This window comes from Rutidosis leptorrhynchoides, chromosome 10 (genome assembly GCF_046630445.1).
Source record: "Rutidosis leptorrhynchoides isolate AG116_Rl617_1_P2 chromosome 10, CSIRO_AGI_Rlap_v1, whole genome shotgun sequence".
NCBI classification, from domain to species: domain Eukaryota; kingdom Viridiplantae; phylum Streptophyta; class Magnoliopsida; order Asterales; family Asteraceae; genus Rutidosis; species Rutidosis leptorrhynchoides.
Genome location: NC_092342.1, coordinates 308,595,961 through 308,603,654, shown reverse-complemented (window position 1 = coordinate 308,603,654; position 7,694 = coordinate 308,595,961).

The following is a 7,694-nucleotide window of genomic DNA, read 5'->3' as shown; positions in this document are numbered from 1 at the left end:
AAGGTCTAGTTTAGCGTATAGTGAATACGGCATTAAATTTATACTAGCACCTAAATCTGCCAATGCTTCTATTGAACTAAGACTACCCAGAAAACATGGAATTGTGAAACTTCCTGGATCAGATAATTTTTCTGGTATCTTATTCAACAGCACTGCAGAACAATTAGCATTCATAGTAACGGCCGAGAGTTCTTCCTTTTTCTTTTTATTTATGATTAGATCTTTCAGAAATTTAGCATATCTAGGCATTCCTGAAATCACATCAATGAAAGGAAGATTTACATTTATTTGTTTAAACATATCCAAGAATTTGGATTGCTCGGCTTCAAGTCTCTCTTTTTTCATTTTACTAGGGTAAGGAAGTGGTGGTTGGTATGGTTTAACATAAGGTTTAGCCTTAACTGTGTTATCTTCATTAACCTTTTCAACTACCGGTTGTTTTTCCTTATCTTGCTCAGGTTGTGGCTCTTGTGGAGTAGGAATAGCTTCATCAGAAATTACAGGTATTTCAGGTGGCTTAAGTGTAATACCACTTCTTGTGGTAATGGCTTTAGCTGTTTCATTCCGGGGGTTAGCATTTGTATCACTAGGTAGACTTCCCGGTTTTCTTTCACCTATCAACCTTGCTAGGTTACTTACTTCTTGTTCTAAATTTTGAATAGAAGCTTGTTGATTTCTAAATGCTTGAGCATTTTGTTCATTGGTTTGTTTCTGAGATGTGAAAAACTGTGTTTGAGATTCAACTAGCTTCGTCATCATGTCTTCTAAATTTGGCTTTTTATCATCGGTTTGTGGTGGTTTGTTTTGAAAATTCGGTCTTTGCTGATTGTAAGTATTATTGGATACTTGTTGATTACTAGGACCTTGTTGGTTTTTGTATGGAACATTTCGGTTATAATTCTGGTTTTGATTGTAGATCGGTCTTGGCGGTTGATAATTATTCTGATAATTATTTCCAGGCCTTTGGTTTAGATATGAAACATTCTCTCTTTGTTCCATCGTTAGTTCAATACTTAGACAATCTTTTGTTAAATGTGGTCCTCCACACTGCTCACAACTAATTCGTATTGAGTGAATATCCTTAGTCATCTTTTCCATTCGTCTCTCGACAGTATCTATCTTTGCTGAAATGGAATCTAAGTCATGGCTAGAATCGGCTCTAGCTGCTTTAGACGATCTAACGATATCTTTTTCTTGGTGCCACTCATGTCAGTGGGAAGCAGTGTTATCAATAATTTTATAAGCGTCAGTTTCTGTTTTCTTCATAATGGAACCACCAGCTGCTATATCGATGTCTTTCCTTGTAGTGATGTCGCATCCTTGGTAGAATATTTGTACTATTTGACAGGTGTCTAAACCATGTTGCGTACATCCTCTCAATAACTTTCCAAATCTTGTCCACGCCTCATATGGAGTTTCATTTGGCTTTTGTGTGAACGTAACAATTTCTCATTGAAGTCTTACGGCTTTAGATGCCGGAAAGAATTGTTTAAGAAATTTTTCAACTAAAACGTCCCGTGTATCAATCGCCCCTTCAGGTAACGATTCTAACCAATCTTTGACTTCTCCCTTTAAAGTCCAGGGAAATAACATGAGATATATCTGTTCATCCTCCACTTCTCGGATTTTAAATAGTGTACAGATCCTATTAAAGGTACGAAGATGTTCATTTGGATCTTCCTTCGGCGCACCACTAAATTGGCATTGATTAGTCACCATGTGTAGAATTTGTCCTTTGATTTCATAATCTGGCGCATTAATGTCCGGTTGAGTAATTGCGTGACCTTGGCCAGTGCGTTTAGCTCTCATTTGGTCTTCCATACTTAGAGGTTCCATATTCTCCATGATTGAATTTGTTGAATCTGAATCACTATAGGATTCTGATTTAATGGTTGGTTCCTCAACAATCTCTGTTTGAATTATTGGTGATTCCGGAGGAAAGATTAATGGTTCAGGATCTATGAATTGTCCCTGAATATTCTCCGGATTCTCAATTGTGAGGTCGGGTTCAAAAAATGGATTATCAGAAATTTGAATTGGAGTACTTGGTCGACTAGATGACGATTCTAAAGAAAAATCAACGGCGACAATATTTGCTAGATGTCTTGATCGGGTTACAGGTGGTGAACGTACAAAAGGTGGTGAACGTTTTGCTCGGTGCATTCACTGAATATCCTATTAGTTATAAAAATAAGAAAAATTATATAAGTTATCAAATTAATACACTTTTCTGATTTTGCCCACGTTTCGAATAGCCAAAAGATGCAGCAGAGGGGCAGGATTCGTTTGGTCTCAATATAATTGAGTACTGTTTGGCTCCAATAACCCGGTCCACGTACAAATCCAACTATTACTACGAACCAGAAAATTTTGATGTCTATCAATTTAACCGCTTAAAATAATTTTTCGTTGAAATTTAAAGAAATATTAGAGAAGAAATAGAAAATTCTAAGTCCTAAAACTAGAATGTCGAGAAATAAGAAAGAAAAAGAGCACGTCGAAAAACGTCGAAAAAAAAGGTCGAAAAACAATAGGCTTCGAAAAATAAAAATAAGAAAGTAGCGCGTCGAAACTTAAAAAGGAACTAAAAACTAAAAATTAAAAGTTGCGTCTAAAAACATTAAATCTTAAAAGAAATTCTATATCCCAAAACGGCAATAACTTAAAAAGGTACTAAAATATAAAAACGGCGTCGCAAAATTCTAAAGCATTTAAATCTTAGTCTAAAGAAAAAGCACTTAAGGGATTTTACGGCAAAGCCTAAAAATCTAGAAATAAAAATAACTATGGCAAAAACTATGACTTAAAACTAAATACGAGCGAAAAATACAAAAATTACGCTAAAATAATAAAAAGAAATAAAATAAAAAAATATACTTAAAGTTGTAAAAAGTACAATTTTTATAAAAATATTATTTTTATATTATTTATTTTATAAAACTATTAATTTTATAAATTAAAACTAATTAAAACAAAAAATAACAAATTAAATACTAAAACTAAAATAAAAACTAAATTAATACACTAACCCTAATTAGGGTTTTGATTAAATAATAATAATAATAATTACTCCGTATTGATTGCAGTTTAGGGTTTCCTGTGGCGTGTCAGGTACTCTCATGCGATCGCATGAGAATTTGCCTTCGGGCTCATGCGATCGCATGAGCTAGGGTTTTGGGCCAGGTTACGGGCTGCTACAGTACGGGCCGAGTAGTTTTTATTATTTTTTTTTTCTGTTTTCTGATTTATATATTTATATAAAATATTTTTATAAATTAAATAAAACTTAAATTTTTACAAAATAAAAATAAAGAAACTTTATAAAACTTATATGTTTAACAAACTCTTAAAAATATTTATATTTTTTTTTCTTTTTATATTTTCGTATATTTAAAACGTATTTTTACAAAAAACGTATTTTTATAAAAGTAAACTAAATTTTTTTTTATAGCGTTGCGCTTCCGGCGTTTAAGTAGAATTGTTCCCCGGCAGCGGCGCCAAAAATACTTGATGTGTGCGAGGTGTACTAGGAAATAGTATTATTTTTACAACGAAATACTATTAAATATGATACAATTTTACACAAGATATTTATTTATTTATAGAATGGATATACCTAAACCTTGCTACAACACTATAGGCAGTGTACCTAATCGTACAGTAGTGTAGTTTTTAGTAAGTCCGGTTCGTTCCATAGGGAATCTTTTAAACAAGCTTAACGCTATATTAGTTTTAAATTTATAAAAATACAAATATATATATAAGTAATATTATTATTATAAAAGGGGTTTTTACCGTTTAATGACCGGTTTGTCGATTTTTAAAACTTTAGTCGCAGTTAAACCCTAATGTAAAATATTAAATAAATAAAAGACTTAATTTAAAGCGTAAAGTAAATAATGATAATGAAATTGCGATAAATAAAAGTGCGATAAAATAAAATTGCGATAATTAAAAAGTGCGATAATTAAAAGTGCAATTAAATATGAATTAAAAGAAATTAAATATGAAATAAAGGAATTCTTGCTTATTTAAACTTCTATAATCATGATGTTCGACGTGTTGATTTTTAGTTTATTCTCATGGGTTAATTGTTCTTTGTCCTGCATTATTTAATATGCCCGTCTGGTTTTTGTTCATAACAGTCCATCAGTCATAAAGATAAAGTGCGAGTGTCCTCGTCAAATTATCCTTATATCCGAAGTCAAATATTTCAACTAATTGGGGACTTAAACTGTAACAAGGTTTTAATACTTTGTTTAATAATTACACCAGGATATCAACTGCGTGTAACCCAAGGTTTTAATACTTTGTTAACAATTATACCAAGTGTCCTTGTATATAATTTCACCCCTGTTTTAATAATTCTAGTGACTATTAATCCATTTCCATGTCCGGTTAAATGAACGATTATTTGTACATATAAATATCCCGCCCATCGTGTCCGATCAAGTGTATATAGTTATTTCTAGGTACGTCCAATTGTAAATTTTTATATTAAAATTAATAAACTATCATTTAGTTAAACAAATATAAAGCCCATTAATAGCCCATAGTCTAATTTCCACAAGTGTCGTTCTTTTGTCTAAACCCCAATTATGGTACAAAATCCAATTACCCAATTTTAATATTTTTAGCCCAACATCATGATTACTTCGTTTTAAATAAGCATAATAATAACTTAGCTACGAGACATTAATGTAAAAAGGTTGAACATAACTTGCAATGATTAAAAATAGCGTAGCGTTACACGGACAGAATTTCGACTTACACCCTTACAACATTCGCTAACATACCCTTATTATTAGAATTAAAATTAAAATTAAAATTAAAATATATATATATATATATATATATATATATATATATATATATATATATATATATATATATATACTTACGTTTGAGTAAGAAGAAAAAGATGTGTTTATGTGCTCAAAAACTACGAAATTTATAGATTAGGCCTGTCACCTACTGCCATGCGATCGCATGGCTTTTTACCTTCCAGGCCATGCGATCGCATGGCCCCTTTTTCCAGCTCACATGTTGTTGTTTCTTCTGCCGACGGTTTTTATAATATATTATATAATATATAAATAATTATAAGAATTATTTAAATATTATATTATATTTATGTGCATAGTTAACTTGTAATTTTTAGTCCGTTGCGTCGAGCGTTGAGAGTTGACTTTGGTCCCGGTTCCGGTTTTTCGAACGTCCTTGCGTATAATTTAATATCTTGTACTTTGCATTTCACGTCTTGTACTTTTGTAATTTTGAGACGTTTCTCATCAATAATTGAAACCACTTTGATTGTACTTTGTACTTTTGAGCTTTTTGGTCGTTTGCGTCTTCAATTCGTCGAATTTGTCTTTTGTCTTCACCTTTTATTATTTAAACGAATATCACTTGTAAATAGAATAATTGCAACTAAAAGCTTGTCTTTCTTGAGGAATAATGCTATGAAATATATGTTCATTTTTAGCATTATCAGTTAACAACACTAATTGAGATCGTTAACTTAAAGGTTTCAAAACAACACTTACATGTAACGACTAACGAAGACTTAACGACTCTATTAGAATGTATATACATGTTGTGTTTTGATATGTATTCTTACACTTTTGAAAGACTTCAAGACACATATTAAAGTACTTCTACTTAACAAAAATGCTTACAATTACATCCTCGTTCAGTTTCATCAACAATTCTACTCGTATGCACCCGTATTCGTACTCGTACAATACACAACTTTTAGATGTATGTACTATTGGTATATACACTCCAATGATCAGCTCTTAGCAGCCCATGTGAGTCACCTAACACATGTGGGAACCATCATTTGGCAACTAGCATGAAATATCTCATAAAATTACAAAAATATTAGTAATCATTCATGACTTATTTACATGAAAACAAAATTACATATCCTTTATATCTAATCCATATACCAACGACCAAAAATACCTACAAACACTTTAATTCTTCAGTTTTCTTCATCTAATTGATCTCTCTCAAGTTCCATCTTCAAGTTCTAAGTGTTCTTCATAAATTCCATAAGTATAGTTTCATAAAAATCAAGAATACTTCCAAGTTTGCAAGTCTACTTCCAAGCTTTCTAATCCATTCCAAGTAATCATCTAAGATCAAGGAACCTTTGTTATTTACAGTAGGTTATCTTTCTAATTCAAGGTAATATTCATATTCAAACTTTGATTCAATTTCTACAACTATAACAATCTTATTTCGAGTGAAAATCTTACTTGAACTGTTTTCGTGTCATGATTCTGCTTCAAGAACTTTTAATCCATCCAAAGATCCTTTGAAGCTAGATTCATTTTTCTCATTTCCAGTAGTTTTATCCAGAAAACTTGAGGTAGTAATGATGTTCATAACATCATTCAATTCATACATATAAAGCTATCTTATTTGAAGGTTTAAACTTGTAATCACTAGAACATAGTTTATTTAATTCTAAACTTGTTCGCAAACAAAAGTTAATCCTTCTAACTTGACTTTTAAAATCAAATAAACACATGTTCTATATCTATATGATATGTTAACTTAATGATTTAAAACCTGTAAACACGATGAACACCATAAAATCGGATATACTCCGTCGTAGTGAAACCGGGGGCTGTTTTGGTTTGGATAATTAAAAACTATGATAAACTTTGATTTAAAAGTTGTTCTTCTGGGAAAATGATTTTTCATATGAACATGAAACTATATCCAAAAATCTTGGTTAAACTCAAAGTGAAAGTATATGTTTTTCAAAATGGTCATCAAGATGTCGTTCTTTCGACGGAAATGACTACCTCTTTAGTAATTGACATGTAACTTAAATTTCTGACTATAAACCTGTACTTTTTCTGTTTTGATTCTTAAATTATAGTTCAATATGAAACCATAGCAATTTAATTCACTCAAAACGGATTTATAATGAAGAAGTTATGGGTAAAACAAGATTGGATATTTTTTTATCTTTTTAGCTACGGGAAATGTTTAACAAATCTATACAAATCATATCCTAGCTAACTTATATTGTATTATACATGTATTCTAATATATTATGTAATCTTGGGATACCATAGACACGTATGCAAATGTTTTGACATATCATATCGACCCATGTATATATATTATTTGGAACAACCATAGACACTCTATATGCAGTAATGTTGGAGTTAGCTATACATGGTTGAGGCTGATTCCAAAAATATATATACTTTGAGTTGTGATCTAGCCTGAGATGTGTATACACTGGGTCGTGGATTGATTCAAGATAATATATATCGATTTATTTTCTGTACATCTAACTGTGGACAACTAGTTGTAGGTTACTAACGAGGACAGCTGACTTAATACACTCAAATATTTAAAACATAATAAAAAATGGTTGTAATTATATTTTGATCATACTTCGATATATATGTACATATTTGTATAGGTTCGTGAATCGATCCGTGGCCAAGTCTTATTTCCGAGGAAGGAAATATCTGTGAAAGTGAGTTATAGTCTCACTTTTAAAATCTAATATTTTTCGGATGAGAATACATGCAGGTTTTATAAATGATTTACAAAATAGACACAAGTACGTGAAACTACATTCTATGGTTAAATTATCGAAATCGAATATGCCCCTTTTTATTAAGTCTGGTAATCTAAGAATTAGGGAACAGACACCTTAATTG